General features: G+C 43.3%; 1 protein-coding gene and 1 long non-coding RNA gene across 3 annotated transcripts in view; one reads left to right on the forward strand and one right to left on the reverse strand.

The window, feature by feature from the left end:
- The window catches only part of LOC308471165, a 201,262-nt gene that overhangs the window by 102,367 nt on the left and 76,422 nt on the right, over window positions 1-22,473 (forward strand). For both annotated transcript variants that reach the window (XR_013982736.1, XR_013982737.1), the window contains one exon: window positions 8,722-8,830. This is a non-coding gene — a long non-coding RNA (uncharacterized lncRNA). The remainder of the gene's footprint in view (window positions 1-8,721; window positions 8,831-22,473) is intronic.
- The window catches only part of CACNG4 (calcium voltage-gated channel auxiliary subunit gamma 4), a 93,849-nt gene that overhangs the window by 58,467 nt on the left and 12,909 nt on the right, over window positions 1-22,473 (reverse strand). The gene's annotated exons all lie outside the window — the stretch shown is intronic.

Consider the following 22,473-nt stretch of genomic DNA (forward strand, 5'->3'; position numbering starts at 1 on the left):
ATAGTCCAATAGGAAAGTTGTGGATAATGATATGATATGGAAGCCAGAGACTGGTTTGAGGCCACACTAGAGAACAGGCTGAGCAACCAGGGTAGAATGTACGAGGTCAAGGCCACCGAGGAGAAGACCTCACCAAAATAATTACAGTCTGTGAGATTGGGAGGGGTCATGGCTTGATGACAGAACACATACTTTCTACACAGAAAGTCCTGGGTCCAATTCCTGGCATTTCCGGGTATGTTTTGGAAAGATTCCTGTCCAAAGTCCTGAACTAGATGGACTAATGGTCTTATTTAATCCAAGGCAGCTTCCCAAGAGATGTTTTTAAACACTTAAAAGTGTAATATACCAGTAGGCCATTGTTAATATATTTTCAGTGCCAGGCATTTGACAGACTGAGATGCATGTACTGCTGTTTATTGCTAACTAGTTTTTCACTGCCGAAGTTTTTCTAGGTGTGTTTATGGATCATTGCAATGGTTTTACTATAATGGACGTGTTTTTCATGCTGTGCCTTTGTCTTATAGTTTTCTGTAAGCGGCTTAGAGGCTCTTATAGAGTGAGATGAGCGCGCAACCCCAGAGTCGTCCACGACTGGACCTAATGGTCAGGGGAACCTTTACCTTTAAATGAATAATAATAATAATTTATTTATACTCCATCCATCTGGCTGGGTTGCCCCAGCCACTCTGGGCAGCTTCCAACACATATAAAAAACATAATTAAACGTCAAAAATTGAAAACTTTCTGATACAGATGTCTTCTAAAAGCTGTGTACAGTGGTATCTCGGGTTAAGAACTTAATTCGTTCCAGAGGTCCATTCTTAACCTGAAACTGTTCTTAACTTGAGGTACCACTTTAGCTAATGGGGCCTCCTGCTGCCGCCGCGCAGCTGTGCAATTTCTGTTCTCATCCTGAAGCAAAGTTCTTAACCCAAGGTACTATTTCTGGGTTAGCGGAGTCTGTAACCTGAAGCAGCTGTAACCTGAATCGTCTGTAGCCCGAGGTACCACTGTAGTTCTTTATCTTCTTGACATCTGATGGAAGGGCGTTCCAGAATACTTGCATAGGGTCCTTGTGATGAGGCATATTCTGAGCTTCTAACAATTCACGTTGCATTTCACAGCTAAAGCTGTATCTCTTTATAGGAAGGCCCACTAAGCTGCTCTGCACAAGCTATGTTTCTATAGAAGCACATATTATTTTCAGGACAATCCACTGACATAGGACACAGGGCAGGTTTCAGCTAAAGAGTCCCACCAGTGGAAGCCCTCTGCAAAGACATCTGTTTACAAAACGGGGCTTTCCTCCTCCCCTCCTCCCAGGCCACTGGCTCGGGTGTCTGTGTGTCAGGAGAATCTGTGGAACAGAACAGGGGTGGGAGAAGAGGGAAGAACACTCCACCCAGAATGCTGAAACGCTTATCCTGATGAACAACCACCTTGGCATGGTGTTGAATTCCTTCCAAAAGATCTGCGGCAAATTCAGGAATTTGCACATGTAGCACCAGACGCTGATCTGAGCAACAGCAGCATGCAAATGCTTTGAAATGTTTTTGCAATGATGTGGCTGGAGTGGTGCCCAGAGCCTATTATTAGAAGAATATAGTGTTAATATTTAGAAGCACAACAAGGCAAATGTTTAAGTGGCAGCCTTAATTATGCATTTACAGGCTTTTGTGGGACATAGTACAGTTGGACACTGGTGATTTTGCAATATTCAGGGGAAGAAAGAAAAATGAAAATGTATAAAACATGATTATGCCAGGATGACAATGTTCCCCTGCCCTATTCTCTTGTTTGTTTTGCTTATTAAAAACCATGGGCACTGACCCCTCTAGCAAAATAAGTGGTGATTTATTTATTAACTGGCTGAGGAAAGTGCAATGTGATATCCAAAGTGAAGCCTCTTAAACATTGCAATTTACTAGTTCCTTTGTTTAAAAAGATGATGTTACTTAAAGCTAGGGAAAACACCGAAAACCACTTTTATCTTAATATTCCCCCCTTTTCAGCCCTTTTGGTGCTCTGCTCCACTCTCAGGCTTCTTCTTTCTGCTTCCTTGATCCGTAGCAGGAGTGATCTCAACCAATCACATAGTTAAAAGGATGATTTCATGATTCTACAGAGCCAATCAAATTTGGCTAAAAGATGACCTTATTGAGGACAAGTGAAGGCAACTGAAAGCGAGAGCAAGAGAGGGCAGCAGGTAGAAAAAATGGTTGGGGTGGGGGAAGGAGACTTCTTTTTTTATGTTCTGGAAAATGTTGATAAAAACCTGTGAGTAGATATGATTCACTCTTAATAAATTTGGACTCAAGGGATGGCAGATTAGTTTATGGATTAATGAAGCTAGTATATGCAGACGCGGATGGCGCTGTGGGTTAAACCACAGAAGCCTAGGACTGGCCGATCAGAAGGTCAGCGGTTCGAATCCCCGTGACGGGGTGAGCTCCCGTTGCTCAGTCCCTGCTCCTGCCAACCTAGCAGTTCAAAAGCACGTCAAAGTGCAAGTAGATAAATAGGTACCGCTCTGGTGGGAAGGTAAACGGTGTTTCCGTGCGCTGCTCTGGTTCGCCAGAAGCGTCTTAGTCATGCTGGCCACATGACCTGGAAGCTGTACGCCGGCTCCCTCGGCTAATAAAGCAAGATGAGCGCCGCAACCCCAGAGTCGGCCACAACTGTACCTAATGGTCAGGGGTCCCTTTACCTTTTATATGCAGAGCATTACAACCAATGCAGTTTTATTTCTTAGCAGCCACTGTACCACCTACACAATATATAATTTAGGCCTAAATAATGCAAGTGTGAATCAGCTCTGGCAGTGCATTAATCTGCTGAAGAAGAGAATGGAAATCCTTCTAACCCCAACACACATGATCAGAGCTGATGTGTGCATGGACCTAATTCACAAGGATTTTTACTCAATGTAGCACTGACTAGACTAGCTAGTGCTGAGCATATCAAGCATTGCAACATATACATACACAAATCGAAGTAACTGTGTTTAGACTTGGCAGGTTTCCATTTTCACTAAATAATGAGTCATGATCAGCTAGGTTTTACTCAGAGCAGGCACACTGAAATTAACTTAACTTAGTCATGTTCATCATGTTAACAGGCTTAATCTGAGTAAAATTTAGTTGACTACCACCCAATGTCTTCGAAAGTAGGCATGCAAGCTGAAGTACCAAACCTGGGTTTAAATCCAAACCTCGCTACTTGGACAACCACCTCAAATTCACTGCTGCATAAAGTGAACAATTAACAGCATGCACCACAAAACTGTTAACGAACAACAAACCATAAATGCTGTGATGTGCTGAACATATTACATATGCACGATAAATAGCGATAAACCATGCATGCAGCTCTTGGTCTGTGCTTAGACTTCAATGGCTTTAAAACCCACATATGTTCAGCATCAGAACTTGGGATAATTTGTCCTAGTCCCATTTGTATCTTACTCTTCCTTTGAGGAGAGCAGGGTGGGAGGTCATATATGGATTTTCCTGTTTACCTCTTACAGTACATCAACCCTGTGAGATTTGTCCAGGGCCGCAGAGTTTTGTGGCTCAATGAGAATCTGAAGTCATGTCTTCTTAGCATGTGTGAACCTGCGTTGGGAATGCTAAGAGTCTGCAGAGGGCCATTTAAAATAAAAAGTGCACTTGATGCCATACTAAAAGTAAAAAAAAAAAAAGATAAAGGACCCCTGGATGGTTAAGTCCAGTCAAAGGTGACTATGGGGTTGCGCTGCTCATCTCGCTTTCAGGCTGAGGGAACTGGCGTTTGTCCACAGACAGCTTTCTGGGTCATGTGGCCAGCATGACTAAGCTTCTGGCACAATGGAACACCGTGATGGAAGCCAGAGTGCACGGAAACACAGTTTACCTTTCTGCCACAGTGGTACCTATTTATCTACTTGCACTGGCGTGCGTTCGAACTGCTAGGTTGGCAGGAGCTGGGACAGAGCAACGGGAGCTTAATCCGTCGCGGGGATTCGAACCACTGACCTTCCGATCGGCAAGCCCAAGAGGCTCAGTGGATTAGACCACAGCGCCACCCCCATCCCTTGATGCCATATTAGGGCATCACTAGCATGGGAGTAATAAGGCAGCACCCCAAGGATCATCCACATCAGGCTGGACAGAGAGGCTGCCCAATGATACAGATAAAAGTCTTCCGCTGATTGGATGGAAATTCCTCCTTTCCACATCCTTTTCAGTTCTTGACATCTGAGAATGCCTTGCAGATTGCTCTCTGGAGCCCAAGCAGCCAGCAATAACCTCCAGCTACAAGATTCTGAAGCTCCAAAATTCACTTTTTTTTTAACAGTGCATGGGAATATGGAAATTATTTCTCACCTATAGTGTTTAAATTGAAAAAAAACCCCACATATATTCACAAGCCTATATTGTGAATATCAGCCATTAAAAGATTGATTTCAAAACAGTGTAAAAAGCCTTTACAATCTATTAGCCTTCCACTCTGCATTTTAAAATATATATACATATACAAATTCACAACAGGCTTTATGCTTCAAGAATTCCTTCATGCCCCGTGCAAAATGGAGCACCTCTCCTCGCTGTTTTCCCTGTGAAACGATGAACTGGATACTTTACATATAAATAATTCAAGAAAGCAACATTTTAAAAACGGTTTTTAAAAGATTAGAAAGGTTACTTTTCCCTTTTCCTCCCTCTCCACTCCTAACACCCTTCTCTCTCTTTCGATTAGGGTCATGTTTCAAAAGCATCCCAGATATGAAAAAAGGTTCTGTTTATTTTGCACACACCGGTATTAAAAATAGTAAGCAAACAAACAAAAACTTAAATAAACAAACAAAAATGATAGGTTTCCATTTTGATAAGTGAGGGTATTAAAAACCCAAATCTTATTGCAGGAATGCTGTGGGGTCAACGTATCCATCCCAAATCAATGCCCACGTAGGTTCCACATTAACACTGTTTGCATTAATCTATTTTTTTAAAATGAATTTTATTAGTATTTTCCACACAACAACAAAAACACGAAAGATATCAAAAGATGTGTGTTGTGTATTGTTTGCACTAATCTAAATAAGCATCCCCTTTGGTGCTCCTTTCCATAATAACTATCCTGAACGAGAATCTCTACTTTGCAGTTTCCATCCAGTTACCATAAAACACCCCACCCTAGGAAAATATGGACCCCCTGTTAATTAAATTAATAGCACATGTTCTTACTATGCCCTGATGCATTGACAAAGCATGTTCAGAGAAACCAAGGGTGCAGTGGAGAGGAGGCAGTGTGCCCTTTAACCCTGTTGGCTAGCAAAGAAGCACAGTGCACCATTGAGCGCATTTCCTCCATGGCAACAAGAGTGGTGTTTCAAGAATTAGATTTCCCCAATGCCCCGAGCATCATTTTGACATCTTCATTGTTCCATGCTACATATATGAGGGAGGGAGGGTAGTTCTCCAGATAGCATAAATACAGAGTACATGATACGAGGCAACACAGGGAGGAAAATTAAAATTCTCCTTTGGAATAATAGAAAGGTAGGGTTCGAAATGTGCTAACACGGTCTCGACACTGCTGCTGTATAAATATTGACTGATCATCTCACAGCACTAGAGAGCTGAAATTCCACATTGCATGGGAGATGGTAATAAAAATGTCTTGCCATTAAAAGCATGTGTGATCCCACCCACCCGCCCCACTCCTCCCTATATATTGTTTCCGAGGCAGATTACTATAGGTCACCTGCTGGCCATCAGCATAAGGAAGGAAGAGTTTCAGGCTGAGTTCTTCCTTGTGTATAATTTTCCCCAGTATCAATGGGGTTAAGCCAAGAGTGAATTTGGCCTTTTCAGTAAAGTGTAATTTTCTCCATGGTTAGTTATTAAATGCAATTAAGAGAGATGGCTGCCGCTTGGCATGTGCTGTAGAGGTCATTCTCCTATCCTCTGCAAATCTAACATCGAATGAAACCCAGCATATCCATAACTTTAACCCACTCCATTCATCACTCACTGAACCAAAAAGGAGAGCACAAGTCAGGTTTTTTCTGTTTTTAAATCTTAAAGGTCAAAATGATTTCTGCCCCCCTCACATCCCCTGCTTTAAAGAGCAGCCTGCAGCCTTAAAATCAGAGTCATTTGGGGTGAAGATCAAGGGGCAGGCGTGGCAAGTCTCCACCCAGCTCTTTCCAGCAGCAAGTGCCACATTTAGGGACCATAAGGGTTTATTGCTTAAGAGTTTCTTTTAATTCATGCAGTGTTGCCAAATGAAGAATTACCTGGGTTCCCCGGTATTTTATTCCGGGCCGTCTTTACCCGGGGGTGCAAGGGGTGCGGTGCACCCGGGCGTTGAATTCAGGGGGAGCACCCGCCACTGAAGCCGCCTAAGCTCTTAACCGAAATCCCTGGCTGATTTCGGTCGATGGGTCATTTCTGTTCTCTTTTGCGGAAGAGCTGCAGAATCAATGTATCCGGCGCCATCCCCTAGTGGTGTCTTTCATTTCCACATGATCGCAAAAACGGGAAAACTGAGTTATTGCTGCCGCTTTTTTATTTCTTCATGTTAGCGGTTTTCGCTGTTCCCCTCCTTAAAAGCGCAACAACCTTGAGCTGCCCCAATAGCTCAACAACTTTGAGCGGCCCCACTAAAAATATTGGGGGCGCTGGGTGGATCTTTGCTAAAGACGGCCCTGATTTTATTCAAGTTGGCATGCTCATGTAAGTTGGGTTTAGAACTGCAGCCTTAGTTGATCCACTAGCTAGAACAGAAATACTGATATTAGGAATTCATTTTAAGTAGGAATAACCGATCCCTGTATTTTCAGTGTTCAGGCTGTGAATGATCGCTGACATAGCCAATAGGGCACCAGATACGCAGAGGTATCAGCAGCCCTGAGGAGGCCCCAAGGTCTGCAGAGGTACCAAAATGTTTAGAAAGAAACCCTAAAGATGGAGATTGCCCAAACAGCTCAATGAAGATTGAGGATGCTCAATGGGTATGGGTTGACTGGTGGGTGGGCAGTGTGGAGAATGGAAAATCGGTGTTGGGGGAATGGAAGAGACTGGATGGAATCCTAAACCACACTGCAACATTTTGTTGCAGGCTCCCTTTGTCATTCTCTCTTAACGAAATGGTGGCACGAAAGAACTTTGCAGGGAATTTCCTTGCATTTTGGCAGGCGGTTCCTTCACGCTGCAGGTATCTTCTGTCTTTGTTGATTATAACCTAATGCCCAATTTGGTAAGAAACCCCTGGTTATTAGGCTGTAATAAAAACAGTTAATGACCCATTTAGTGTTTGGGTAGTTCATGCACCTGGGCACTGAATGAATATGCCTGTATAGTGAAACAGAAATCATTTTTATGCTGGAGGAGGTGAACATCGCTAAAAATCAGAGAAGCCTTTGTACGGCATGCCAAGCTGCTGAAGCGAAAAAATGTCTTCAGTGAAAGGGCTCAGATGTGAGCATGTTTCAATGCACTGCTCAAGGAAGGGGGGGGAACCCACTCTGATAATAAATGTGAGCTTGTTATCATTGCTTTTCAGTGGGAAGTAAAGCCGGAAGCTGGGTCGTGCTGGCTAATTGAAGGTTACAATACATTGAGATTCAAGCGCTACATTTTAATTATAAACTGGTGACATACAACAGTCTCACTTGGTTCTTAGTCCATTTCAAGCAAGAATATTTGTAAAAAAGAGAGAGAAGAAGAAGCTTACTATTGGGAGCCATCACGTTCATTATCCTGTATTGCATCTGTCAGGCAGGTGCTTAATGGCATGTTTGATGTCTGTTGAATTTAGTGCCTATTTTAACAGAGGGCTTAAAAAAAAACACTTCTTGGTTAAGTTCTATGCCAAAACAGGTGTGCATCAGTGCTTGAAAAGCAACAGCAGCAGCAGCAGCAGCAACAACAACAACAACAACAACACCAACCACACACACACACACACACACACACACACACCACTTCCTTGTGTATGCATATTCCACTCAGTTGTAGCTGCGTATATTTCCTATGCATGCCACGATTTGAAATGATTGGCGGTCATAAATTGTGCTGCAAATCTAATAACTTTGTTATGTGCACACATTGTTTGCACCTCCAGGTGCAAAACAGCCCCAGGGCAGTATTGCCAGTCCTCCTACATATATGACATTGTCTTTTCCACTGATGTCATCTGATGCCAAACCTGTCCACGTTCAAATCTTGCACGCTTAACAGTTAAGCATATGCTGAAAACCTTGCCAGAAAAGAAAGCACTGGCAAGTTTTAAAAAACCAGCCACCTCAATTGTAATGGTAAGCCCCCTGCCTCTATGAAAATTGTAAGAATTTAACCTCACCGCCAAGGATTAATGCAATCTTCAGGGGCTCTCCCCCCCCCCCCCCGCCCAAGGTGTTGGTGTAGAAAGCCATACAGTGGTACGGGTTAAGAACTTAATTCATTCTGGAGGTCCGTTCTTAACCTGTAACTGTTCTTAACCTGAAGCACCAATTTAGCTAATGGGGCCTCCCACTGCCACTGCACCGCCGGAGCACAATTTCTGTTCTCATCCTGAAGCAAAGTTCTTAACCTGAGGTACTATTTCTGGGTTAGCGGAGTCTGTAACCTGAAGCGTATGTAACCCGAGATACCACTGTATACAGTTTAGGACCAGGCTAACTAAAGGATAATCTCATTCCTTATGTACCCAATCCATCATTGTGTTTTGCAGGGGAGGGCATCATGCAGACAACATCCAACGATGAGGTCTACTCTGCACAATGTCAGAACTTTAGTTTGGTGGCATCTACCCTTTGGATCTCCTTCACATAACACACCAGGTAGGTACCTTCTCTGTTATCTTTTCAGCACCTGCTAAAGACATCCCTCTTTCACCAAGCTTCAGTTAGCTCAGTTGGTTAGAGTGTGGCGCTCATAATGCCAAGGTCGTGAGTTCAATCCCTACATGGGCCAGCTGCATATTCCTGTGTGTCAGAGAAGTTTTACTAGATGATCCTCATGATTCCTTCCAACTCTACAGTTCTACGGTTCTAAAATATTTATCTTAGTTGGTACCTGTTTTGGATTTGAATTGATTTTATGTATGTGTCGTTTTGATGTATGGAAGTGAAAGCTGGACCATAAAGAAGGCTGATTGCCGAAGAATTGATGCTTTTGAATTATGGTGCTGGAGGAGACTCTTGAGAGTCCCATGGACTGCAAGAAGATCAAACCTATCCATTCTTAAGGAAACAAGCCCTGAGTGCTCACTGGAAAGACAGATCCTGAAGCTGAGGCTCCAGTACTTTGGCCACCTCATGAGAAGAGAAAACTCCCTGGAAAAGACCCTGATGCTGGGAAAGATGGAGGGCACAAGGAGAAGGGGATGACAGAGGACAAGATGATTGGATAGTGTTCTTGAAGCTACCAGCATGAATTTGACTAACTGCAGGAGGCAGTGGAAGACAGAAGTGCCTGGCGTGCTCTGGTCCATGGGGTCATGAAGAGTCAGACATGACTAAATGACTAAACAACAACAACATGTGTCGTTTTAACCTGTTTTTATAGTTATAATTGCTTTGATATATGCAATTGTTTGAACTGTTTTTTTAAAATAAATTTTGTTGTATATATCTTGTTGCACTGAGAATTGCTTCAGAATGCCTCGTGGAAAGCAGTTCATAAATGAAACAAATAATTTCAATAGGAGCATCAGTTTAAATAGCAGGAATTGATGCAGAAAGAAAAATCGCACACTAAAATAGTCCAGAAATTTGCTGGCGACGGTAATTAGCGTCTTTCATTGAGCCATAAAACTTGCATGTGATATGTTTCATTTTAGATTTGATTTCACTTAAGCATGACACCCCTGAGCAATATTCTGTTTTGTGTTTTAATTGTTACCCGGCACAGTTTTTATCTAATATCTCAATGCAATAATTCACAGACTATGCCTTTGGGAAGCAAAGACAACAGAATTGCTATCTTAACGGTATTGAACGTTACAATTTGGGACAAGAGTAAATGTTCAACCATCCGTATCCTTAGCAAAACGTTTTATTTAAGGCTTGTGAGCAGAAAAAGAGCTGATCTGAAATCTTCATTATTGGTCAACTGTGGAGAAGTTGATGGGAAGAAGGAACATAATTCCAAAGCTGGCTCCCTCTTTTGAAAATGCTCCTCATCTCAAATCCAATGAGATCAGTTAAATAAGAGCAATTCAAAGGGCATAACGGAGTGGCATGTGCAAATACGGGAACCAAGTTAAGAAAACCGTCAAAATTTAAAAAGCGAATCAGCAGTCTTCAGGAAAAGGGAACGTTCCCTTCCTTCCTTCCTTCCTTCCTTCCTTCCTTCCTTCCTTCCTTCCTATGCCTTTGTCATCCTTGTCCTGTAAGTTGCTTTCATACTACAAGGCACAGATAGATGAAACTCATTTAGCTCTAAGGATGCATGCCCAAAGTCAAGTTCCTACTCCAACAACCCCTATGCAAATGTCCTCAGAAGGTAGTTTGATGTGCATAGGATTTAGCCTTAATTATTTAATCTTGGGAGAAGGGTGGGAGGAAAGTCATACTCATTAATAAGATTAGAATAACATTCCTTCTCTTTCTCACCCTGCCTCAAGATCATCCTGATCAGACAAGGCAAGGAGAGGGGGAAAACTTCAACTGATATTTCAATCACAAGTCCTTGAATCATAAATCCTTGGGAAACGATTCTGGTGGACGTATATGTCCAGTGTGGAGGCATTTAAGCCGGAATAGAAACAAGGCACAACTAGAATGCCTGTAGGAGAAGCTGCCTCTGCCATCTGAAACATCGGCTTTGGGGAGCGGCTAAGACTTTCGTGCCTGGGCTCTGGTGAGCCGCTGCCTCTAACACCCGTGATCTATGAGACTGGCATGAGGATAGTGCAAACTATCATTGACTCCTCTTTGTGCCTCTCAGTGCCAGTTGTTGGGGAACACAAGTGAGGAAGGTGCTGTTGTGCCCATGTCCTGCTTGTGGGTTCCCTCTAGTTGGCCACTCTGAGAACAGACAGCTGGGCTGGATGGGCCTGATCCAGGAGGGCTCTCTTTCTGAGCAGCCTCCTCTTTTTCTGCCTTTATCAATCTGTGGCTGAGAGAACATATTTCCTATCAGGGTGGGGGGTTGATGTCAGACTTCAGTGAATCGGCTTCCTCCCCTGTGGCCATAAATGAGCAGATCATGCAAAAGGGAATTCTTACCTGTTAGTTTCTTTAATATACACAGTGAAGGACCAAAGAAAGCATCTAACTAGAATGGCGGTGCTCCCAATTAAGTTCACTTCCCCCTCCATCTCTCTTAATGTACGTCACTCCTACATCTAGTCATCTGAGCTTGGGGCCTCTGTGTTTTCTGTTCTGACACTTTCTGAGCTCTCCTTGTCCTTGGAGAAGGAGGGTGGAACTATCTAGAGTCTGCGAATCTGTTAACTCTCTCTCTTCTAGTGTTTCTTCTGCTAGCTGTTCCCCACCCAATATTTCCCAGCTTCTCCCTTCTGAACTATGCCCCTCTGCAAACCACTGTTCCAAATCTATACTGCTCTCCTGCTCCTGGGAAGATTCAGGGTCAGGATCAGGATCAGGGGGAGGGGGGGCTCCCACCATTCTTCCTCAGTACAGTCCTTCTCAGCACGGTCCCTGTCAGTAGAGTATGGTCAATGCTGTTTTTCTAGAAAAAGAGAACTCACCACAAACACCTCCCTCATTCTCTTAGAATGGCAATGGTCCCCACTTGAGAGAGGCTGGAACTGAGTTCTGGCAAGTTCAGGATGACCACACCAACTGGGTATGGTGTTTCTGTGTGATTACCTTTATTGATTAATCCATTGGCTTGGGGGTGGATTTGTCATCTCTGACGTTAAAGCTGAACAGTTTCATGTATTGGCTGCTGGAGTGAGGGTGTAAATGTGCGTTTTAGCTAAGATAGGGGTGGCTGTTTCATTCTCCCCTTGTTGATTGTTTTATGGCTGTGGTATTAACAGAATTGTCAAATAATGCTTAGCGCTGTTTGCATTATGCCATAGGATTTTAAAAAAAAAAAAAATTGGCAGTATGTTAACTGCTTTGGGCTTTCTTTGGGATGAAGGCACAAAAAAGAAGGCAGTGGTGATGATTATGCAGTACAGTGGTACCTCAGGTTACAGATGCTTCAGGTTACAGACTCAGCTAGCCCAGAAATAGTACCTCAGGTTAAGAACTTTGCTTCATGATGAGAACAGAAATCGCGTGACGACGGCGCGAGAGGCCCCATTAGCTAAAGTGGTACCTCAGGTTAAGAGCAGTTTCAGGTTAAGAACGGACCTCCGGAACGAATTAAGTTCTTAACCTGAGGTACCACTGTACTGGAAAGTTCATTTTATGGGCAAAATTTGAAAAGAATGGGGCCTACTTAGGTTAGAAGGTGTCAGCTTGAGGCTGGAGAGATAAGTTCATTTTACAAAAACATCTGGAAGGACAGAGCTGTCATTAAGATTAAAGACAATAATGCCATGCCATTAGCAAATGCAGGCTAAATGTCAGATAATGCAGGGGTTCCAAAACTTCCTACCCCCTGGGCTCACTTGAGACGTCTGAAAATTACTGAGGCTCACCAGCCACAAAATGGTGGTGTAGGGACAAAGCCAGTCACAGAATAGATAGCAGGCTGAGGCAGAGTTTGGTATAATCAGCTGGGTAATTACTGACATCACTTTCTCCTGATAGCTATTCCATCTTTGGAGAATGCCGAACGCTTTCGTGCTGCATTTTCTTTGTGGCGAGGAGTTTCACAGCTCTGCCTTCACCAGGCTAACTATGGACATTTGCACTGGAAATACTGCGAGTCAGCCTCCCCATTTCAGGCAGAATTTACTAATCAAGAGGCTTTAAGGGAGAAAACCTTTTTCTTTTATATCTTGTCCCTTCGCAACCCCACATGCCTCTCCAAGTATTATTACTCATCTCCTGTAATTACTTCCCTCCTTCTCCTTTCACACTCAACTTGTGCCTTATCAATTCTCCATCCTATAAGAGCTTTCTTTTTATTATTAATTACTCTTTTATCTCATTTGCTACTTTCCTTCAACATTTCCTCTGAACTCTGTCTCCTGGTGTAACGTTGGAAAGTGTCGATCACTTCTCCTACCTGGGCAGTTACCTTTCCACAAGGGATGACATCGATGCCAAAATCCAGCATTACCTGAGCTCTGTGAGTGCAGCTTTCTCCTGATTGAAGTGCAGAGTGTTAGAGGACCAGGACATTACAAAGCTATTGTACTACTAACCTTACTGTATGCTTGTGAAACATGGACAACTTATAAACGCCATCTCCAACTCCTCAAGAGATTCCATCAATGGTGTCTCCAAAAAATTCTACATATCACTTGGGAAGACAGGCGAACTAATGCCAGTGTACTGGAAGAAGCAAATATCACCAGTGTTTAAGAGATGATTCCTCAACATCAACTTCGTTAGACTGGTCATGTTGTTCAGATGCTTGACTGTTGTCTTCGAAAGCAACTACTCTATTCTGAACTTAAAAATGGAAAGCGTAATTCTGGTGGTCAACAAAAGAGGTTTAAAGACTCTCTCAAGGCAAAACTAAAAAAAAAGTAGTATAAACACTGACAATTGGGAAACACTGGCCTGAGAGTAATCCAATTGGAGAACAGCCTTTATCAAAGGCATCATGGACTTTGAAGACGCTTGAACTCAGGACAAAAGGGAGAAATGTGCTAAGAGGAAGGCACGTTTGGCAAACCCTCACCATGATCCCCACTGTGGAAGAATGTGTGGATCCAGAATTGGCCTCCACAGTCACTTACGGACTCAGTGTTAAGACCATGTTCATGGAAGACAATCTTACTCGGCTATGAGTGATCGCCAAAAAAGAAGAAGACTCAAAATGGAAGGAACTGCTGCTGCTGCTGCTGCTGGCATCAGCCTATAGCCACATCTTGTCTGTTCTGTCAGGTTTACATACACTGCAAGCACGGTACCTGTGGTGTCTGTGTGAATAGCAATTGCACATAGGACAAGCAAAAAGTAACACATATTCCTTTCAGGGATGCTGGTACATGCACCCCCTCACTTTGCCATATAAATGCTTATTGCAGAGTGATCTCTCTACACAGAGTCTACATGCACAAATCTCCACAACAACAACAACACTAGAGCTGGATACAGTGGGTTCCACTAAGTCTGAACAAGGATTTCTGCCAACCACCCTCCAGGTTTTTGGCCATAGTGAAGACAGCTATGTCGATGCAACCCTAAGTCTACACCTTAAAGATACACAAATCTTACTGCTGACACGGGTGGTGGGATGGGGAATAATGTCGACAAGAAGCAACAAGAGAAAATACAAAACTGGCCTGCTCATTCTAGTAACTTGATGTAAGAGAATTAGGGCCAAATTAAGTTACAGAAATCACGTGCTACTTCATTAACATCCGTTAATTTCATCCAGGGGCTGCTACAGCTGGCAAGAAATCAAGCGGTGGTCATATTGGGAAAGAACAAAGCATTTCTATTCATAGACTCCTCAGATCCAGTGCAGACCAGCAATAGTCACTTTGATATAATTCAGAATGCCATTCTGAATGAAAACACAGACTACAACCATCTGTTTGCTTTGTATGCTTTTGTAAAGCAGAAGCAAACAAGCGTATTTTGAGAAAACAGGACCAAATGCTGGGCAACGTACATGGCAGTTCAGGAGACATGGGAAATCAAGATAGCAGACTACAGAAAGAACACCAGGACAAACAAAAATATACATTAAGCATGAGCAGTCTTGTAGAGAGAGCGTGAAGGACTGCGATCTGATTGAAGACAAATGTGCATTAGTCCACATGAGTAAGTGGATTGGCAGTAGCACGACTACATATGAAAAACTGGGCAAAAGACCGAAGTCCCCACCCTCAGTAGTTGGGACGGGGGGCTCGTTCGCTTCCTATGGGCCCGTGACTGCGCTGAATGAGCATTTCTCTCTCATAGCACCACCATTGCATGTTCTACCAAGGGCTACATAACCATGAGACGTGGGTGGCGCTGTGGTCTAATCCACTGAGCCTCTTGGGCTTGCCGATCAGAAGGTCGTGGTTCAAACCCCCGTGACAGGGTGAGCACCTGTTGCTTGGTCTCTGCTCCTGCCAACCTAGCAGTTCAAAATCATGCCAAAAAGTGCAAGTAGATCAATAGATACTGCTCCGGTGGGAAGGTAAACGGCGTTTCTGTGCGCTGCTCTGGTTTCGCCAGAAGCGGCTTAGTCATGCTGGCCACATGACCTGGAAAAACTGACTGTGGACAAACGTTGGCTCCCTCAGCCTGTAAAGAGAGATGAGCGCCGCAACCCCAGTCGTTTGCGACAGGACTTAACTGTCAGGGGTCCTTTGCCTTTTTTACATAACTAGATTTCTGTTTGAAAATTCTTATATTAAAGGCTAATAACAGCAAAAGTTTAGCAATCCTGGCAACATGGTTCTTAAATATAAAGTAACATATAGAACGAGCATCTTTCTAACCATGACATAGGTTGGGAAAGTTGTTTGAACAGAGTTGATGTGCACCTGGACTTTCAAGAAACTCTTGATAAAGTCCCTCATCAAAGACTCCCCAGTAAGCTTAGCTACATTGGGATAGCAAGACAGATCCCTTTAGGAATCAAAAACAGGAAGCAGAGTGTTGGAACAAACCAGTGGCTCCCAAACTTTTTTTGGTCACTGCTCCCTTGGTTCCACAAACTCATCCCCAGTGCCCCTTTGCTCTATAAAAAAAAGTATTATTCATAAGAGTGGTTTGAATGACTCACTAGGAAGATAAGAACACAAAACAGTAACAATTAAAGGCACATCTATTCAAAATCCAATTAAAACTATTTAGTTTAATCAATTTAACAAAATGGATGAACTTGATCTGGCGATACCAGCTTTTCAAAGTCTGATAGTCCTTTATGCCTCCAATGGCCCCTTCCATCTACTTGCCTCTTAGCACCCCTCTGAGGGAGTCCCACTGCCCCCCAAAGGGCGGCACCACCCACTTTGGGAACCACTGAAATAAACGGACTGTTCTAATAAAGGAGGATCCCCAAAGAGTTGGGTCCCCTAAGGGACTGATGCTTTTTAACTCGTTTCTAAATTATCCGGAGCTAGGAGTGAGCAGGGAGAAGGCCAGCTTTGCTGATGACTCCAAGTTGTTCAGGGAACAAAAAGGGGATTTGTGAGGGGCTCCCCAAGGATATACTCACACTGGGCATTACATTAATGGACATTGAAATGGCAAATGCAGTTTAATGTAAACAAGTGTGAAGAATGCATACTGGAGCAAAAAAACCCCAAAAAATTAAAAAAAAACCCTTGTCCTCACCTATACTTTAATAGGGATGAACTTAGGACCATGGTGGGTAGCTCAATGAAAATGCCAGCCAAGTGGGAAAAACGTGAATTCCATGTGAGGGGTCATTCGGAAAGGGATTTATAATAAAACAGCCACTAACAGAATGCCGCTGTACAAATCTGCAGCGTGGCCACACTTGGAAAACTTTGTACAGTGGTACCTTGGGTTACAGACGTTTCAGGTTACAGACGCTTCAGGTTACAGACTCTGCTAACCAAGAATAGTACCTCAGGTTAAGAACTTTGCTTCAGGATGAGAACAGAAATCGCGTGGTGGTGGCACAGCGGCAGCGGGAGGCCCCATTAGCTAAAGTGGTACCTCAGGTTAAGAACGGACCTCCAGAATGAATTAAGTTCATCACCAGATGTACCACTGTACAGTACTTGCCATACAACAGTCATGACAGCTGTACTGGAAGTAGTGAACATCTGAAAACCATTTACTAGGGTTTGCAAGTTTAGAGAATGCTCTTGTGCTCAGGTCCTTCTTGTGCACTATCCATAGGCATGGCCACTGTGAGAACCAGATGCTGGACTAGATGGGCCTTTGGTCTGATCCAGCAAAGCTATTATGTTTTTATGGTGCAGAAGTACAATGGAGGCAGGGAACACCAGCATTGCTTGTCTGGGACTACACCAGGTGTTTAGACACCTTGCATCTAAGCTGGGCTCTAGGAACCCTAATGTCCATGTAGATACATGTTCAAAGGAGATTTTAGTCATGTGTGCCCATAAAACCCCAACTAGTTTGTCCCACTGCTTCAGTATGAGGCAGCTGCATTTTCCCAATAGTTTTCAGCTCAGCTTTGTTTATTGAGAGCAGCAGAACAATTGGAGCATTTTTCTTTTCCTACCAATAGAATCTTGCCTAGACTTAAAGAGCTATGGTTCAGATGCAAAGCGCTAATTCTAAGACACAACAGGAATGTTTTGCTTCTTTTGTTTACTCTTATCATTTCCTTGTATCCCTTCTTGGCACCTGTTTCCAAGGCTGGATGGTGGAGTGCAACTGAACAATACAATTAAAAAAACCAAGCAAGGCAATAATTTTTTTTTATGGAAGATGAAAAACTTTTTTTAAATAACAAACAAAATAAAATAAATAAAACAGCAGAGAGCAAAAAGCTGCTTTCTTTCCTTCCCATATGCCTTAGTGGGTTTAGCAGGGGCTTAGTCTTTTTCTTTGCAATATTATATTCCTCCTTAATCAGCTGTGTATAGTGGCACACAATCATATCCTTCAATTGCCATTTGGCAGTTTGGGGCTTTACATCTTCTGTCATCTAATACCTTTTGTATAGTTCTGCGACAGAGCAGATTTGTATTGTTGGGAGTTTCCAAACAGTATGTTAAAAAATAATAATCATTGCAATATATGCAATTGTAACTAAGCCCACCTGATCACTACACCCTCGGTGTCTTCCAAGGCTTGTGCTTTATTATGAAGACCTAAGAGCACGAAATTAAAAGACGCCTGCTTCTTGGGAGAAAAGCAATGACAAACCTAGACAGCATCCTAAAAAGCAGAGACATCACCTTGCCAACAAAGGTCCGTATAGTTAAAGCTATGGTTTTCCCAGTAGTGATGTATGGATGTGAGAGCTGGACCATAAAGAAGGCTGATCGTCGAAGAATTGATGCTTTTGAATTATGGTGCTGGAGGAGACTCTTGAGAATCCCATGGACTGCAAGAAGATCAAACCTCTCTATTCTGAAGGAAATCAGCCCTGAGTGCTCACTGGAAGGACAGATCCTGAAGCTGAGGCTCCAATACTTTGGCCACCTCATGAGAAGAGAAGGCTCCCTGGAAAAGACCCTGATGTTGGGAAAGATGGAGGGCACAAGGAGAAGGGGATGACAGAGGACGAGATGGTTGGACAGTGTTCTTGAAGCTACCAGCATGAGTTTGATCAAACTGTGGGAGGCAGTGGAAGACAGGAGTGCCTGAGGTCATGAAGAGTCGGACACAACTAAACGATTAAACAACAAGAGCAATGCCCAAAGCCCAAGCCTACCTACCACCCCATGTCAACTTAGAATGCACCCAAGAACATGCCCCAGAATTCTCTGCAGTCTGCAGGTATTGAAGAACAGATGTCCAGGGGTCTACAGCAAAAAGATCAACATGACAAGATTTTATAACCATTGCATTACAATTTGGGTTGCCAATCCAGCATCTGCAAAGGTTTTCATTGGTGTCCCAGGCAGGTATCCTAAACTCTGAGGTTTCTTTTTTTCTTTTAAAGTAAATCTCTAGCCCTCCTAGAAAGACAGTTATGTGGCAAAATATGCAAAATACTTTCTAAATGATTTATGTTCAATGAGAGTGAGCGTGGCCACCTTGTATACCGTGGAATGCTCTGTGCTGCTGTTAGACTGCAACAGTAACAATGTTTGTGTGTTTGAAATCAATATTGCATCATCTCTACAATCCAGAATAGCAGAACATAGATAAGGTTGCCAGGGGTGGCTGTCTCTTAATTTTGTATTATGCCATGCCCTCACACAGCACCTGTTTATTGACTGGTACTCTAGCACTCCCAGAATTTGAAATGTGTCCACTGGTCCAAAAAGCCCCTGCACTTCAAATCCATTGCACCCATATTCGATCCACACATCACCACAGCAGCAGTTTTCCCCATGGTCAGTCTGGATGGCATCTTCACAGCAGGGAGAATCTGCTTGGAAAGGAACCATGTTGTGAACCACACGCATGAGGTTCCCTTACCTAGACACTGAGATTGTAATCTAACATTAATCCCATTTAAATTAATGGACGTAAGTAACTTGGCTAGGCAGTGGAAGACAGGAGTGCCTGGCGTGCTCTGGTCCATGGGGTCACAAAGAGTCGGACACGACTAAACAACAACAACAAAGTAACTTGGCTACATTCGTTTCAGGGGGTCTGCTCTGAACAGAACTTAAGTTGGATGCAACCCACTGCCATGGAATAACAAGTTATCTCAGCCAAGGCCTCACCTGCATCAGGTGTGTGTTAGCTGCTCCTGTTGTCACATTATCACTCACCCTGTTATGCTGTATGACGATGTTACATGGGCACAACAGTCATCGACCCAACGACCCAACGTTCCTTTGTTTCTGCAAAGGAACAGACGCCCCCAGAGTTCCAACTCTGTGCTGCTGCCGACAATGCTGTAGACAATTCCTTTGCTTTTTAAAAATGTCTACACCATCCCCTTTTGGTATGCCTGCAGCTTTTCCTGCTTAAATGCTCTGAGGAGTATTGGGAAACAACCATTGGCTGCAGAGAGCTTGGAGGGCATTACGATAAAGGCAGCATAAAGCAGGAGGGAGTGTGTGAGGGGTTACGCCCGTCTTCACTTCTTTTTGTATTTTTTATTAAAGATTTATTGGTTTACAAAAGTACGTGCAATGTCTCTTTCTTCAAGTTACATTTCCTACAGATCTGTTAAGACATTAGTGTTACATTAGGAAGAAAACGGGGGAAGAGGTGGAGGGGGGAATGGTGAGTGGGGTTGGGGTCAGCATAATAAAATGGGGTTTTGTGTCAGCATCGCTTGTGCAGGTTCTCTTTGCTATTCGCTTGTGTTCCTTTGGTTGTGAGAGAGGTTCGGGTTGGCCTAGGGTGTGGTTGGTTGGTTGTGATTGGCTGTGTGAGTGGGGTGGGTGCGTGTTTTTGGATCAGGTTAGCCATACATGACAGTAAGAGCTGTTCGACAGTGGAATTTGCTGCCAAGGAGTGTGGTGGAGTCTCCTTCTTTGGAGGTCTTTAAGCAGAGGCTTGACAACCATATGTCAGGAGTGCTCTGATGGTGTTTCCTGCTTGGCAGGGGGTTGGACTCGATGGCCCTTGTGGTCTCTTCCAACTCTATGATTCTATGATATTGATTCGTATGCTGTTGGTGGATTCTTGTCGTTGTCTTTTTGGGCTGTGTATGTGATAAAGGGGAGCCATACCTGGGTGAAAGCGTCTTCTTCCATTTGTCCCTGTGTCAGTTTCAGTTTATTGGTTAATTTTTCTAGTAGGGCTGTTTCCCATACTATTTGGTACCATTCGTCCATGCTTACTCCTGACAGGTCTCTGCAGTGTCTGGTTATGATGTTTCTGGCTGCTGAGAGTCGGTGGGTTATCAGTTCTTTGTGACGTGAGTGGGCATTATTGTCTTGGAAGATGTTTAGTAGGGCCAGTTCTGGGGTGATTACTAATACTTGCTTAGTTACTTTGCATACAGTGGTACCTCGGGTTATAGACGCTTCAGGTTACAGACTCTGCTAACCCAGAAATAGTACCTTGGGTTAAGAACTTTGCTTCAGGGTGAGAACAGAAATCGCGTGGCGGCAGCGCGGGAGGCCCCATTAGCTAAAGTGGTACCTCAGGTAAAGAACAGTTTCAGGTTAAGAACGGACCTCCAGAACGAATAAAGTTCTTAACCCGAGGTACCACTGTATTTCTCTTATGGCTGTTGTCCAGAATAACTGGATTTTGGGGCCTGTCTTCACTTCTAAGGTGGGACGTTCCTTGCCTCTTCAGCTTTATTCTTGAGACTTTCAAATAGCTTGGGGTTCTCAGGACCCCTTAGTAAAGTAAGGCCTAGGGGTAGGGGATTTTTTTAAAAAAGTGATTTTTGTTTTAGAACAGTAGCTCACACATATGTATGCAAAATGCCTTATTGGTGACTTTTAGATGTAATATTTTGTCAGATTAGCATTTTCTTTCTTATGATCTACGGCTTAAACTGGCACAGCTGGCGTGATCAGCAGCATGTGTACAAAGAGCAGAAACTGTGGGACGCCCACTGCCAGTGTACTTTGCATTTGGCTGGATTCCTCGGATCCTGCTTGTGACTTCCATTTTCATGGAATTAGGGCAGAATCTCGTATTATTATTATTATGCTGGGCAAAAGGCTGCCCTCGAAAACATATTCTCCAATTCATTATCACTTACCTCTTGTCATGATGTCTGCACATTGTGCATTTCCCCGCCCTGTCTCCGCATCGTTTGCTGCTTCTATGTTTTCTTTTGTTCTTCAGCCTCCCTTCCTGTTGTGTGTTTCCTTCCCTATCCTATGCAATATGCTCTCTGGAGCCTACACATTGAAGAGTGATACAGTGGTACCTTGGTTCTCAAACTTAATCCGTTCCGGAAGTCCGTTTCAAAACCAAAGCGTTCCAAAACCAAGGCACGCTTTCCCATACAAAGTAATGCAAAATGGATTAATCCGTTCCATACTTTTAAAAATAACCCCCAAAACAGCAATTTAACATGAATTTTTCTATCTAACGAGACCACTGATCCATAAAATGAAAGCAATAATCAATGTACTGTACTATAAAATAAATAAAAGAGTATTGTAGATGATAAAAATTAAAATTAATTTCTTTTCTTACCTGCACTGATGATAGTCATTGTTTGGATGGGGAGCTTTTATCCATTTCCGCAGTCACACAATCAATCAATCAATCAATCAATCAGTAGCTGATTGGATCCACACAGTAACAAAAACAAATTAACTGAAAAACCCTTAAAACAAAAAACGCAAAATAAATAGCAAAAACAAAAGCACCAAATATAAGCTCCAAATATCACCTCAGAACATTGCAATCGGAAATGGAAGGCTTGAATTACAATGGGGGGGATGCAAATTAGTAGCGCAACAGGAAACAAGGGGTATGCAAATTAGCAGCGCAACAGGAAACACGGAAAAGGAAGGCTTGAATTACAATAGGGGGGGACACAAATTAGCAGCGCAACAGGAAATACGGGGGGACTCAAAACGGAGCATGTTCGGCTTCCGAAAAAAAGTTCGAAAACCGGAACACCTACTTCCAGTTTTGCAGCGTTCGGGTTGCAAGTTGTTCATGAACTAAGCTGTTCAAAAACCGAGGTACCACTGTGATGGCAACCCATCTGCTATCACACTGGTTGCATTTCTGGGCCCAATTTAAAGTCTCAAATGGTTTGGACCAGGTTATCTGCACCTGTAATTAACCTGCCCGGTCCTTAAGATCAGTCACAGAGGCTCGGCTCACAGTCCTGCCATCAGAGTGAATTAATCTGGAGGGCAGAAGAGACAGACTCTTTTCAGTGGTGGTCCTTA

Source organism: Podarcis pityusensis, assembly GCF_964106645.2.
Source record: "Podarcis pityusensis genome assembly, chromosome: 2".
Classification (NCBI taxonomy): Eukaryota; Metazoa; Chordata; class Lepidosauria; order Squamata; family Lacertidae; genus Podarcis; species Podarcis pityusensis.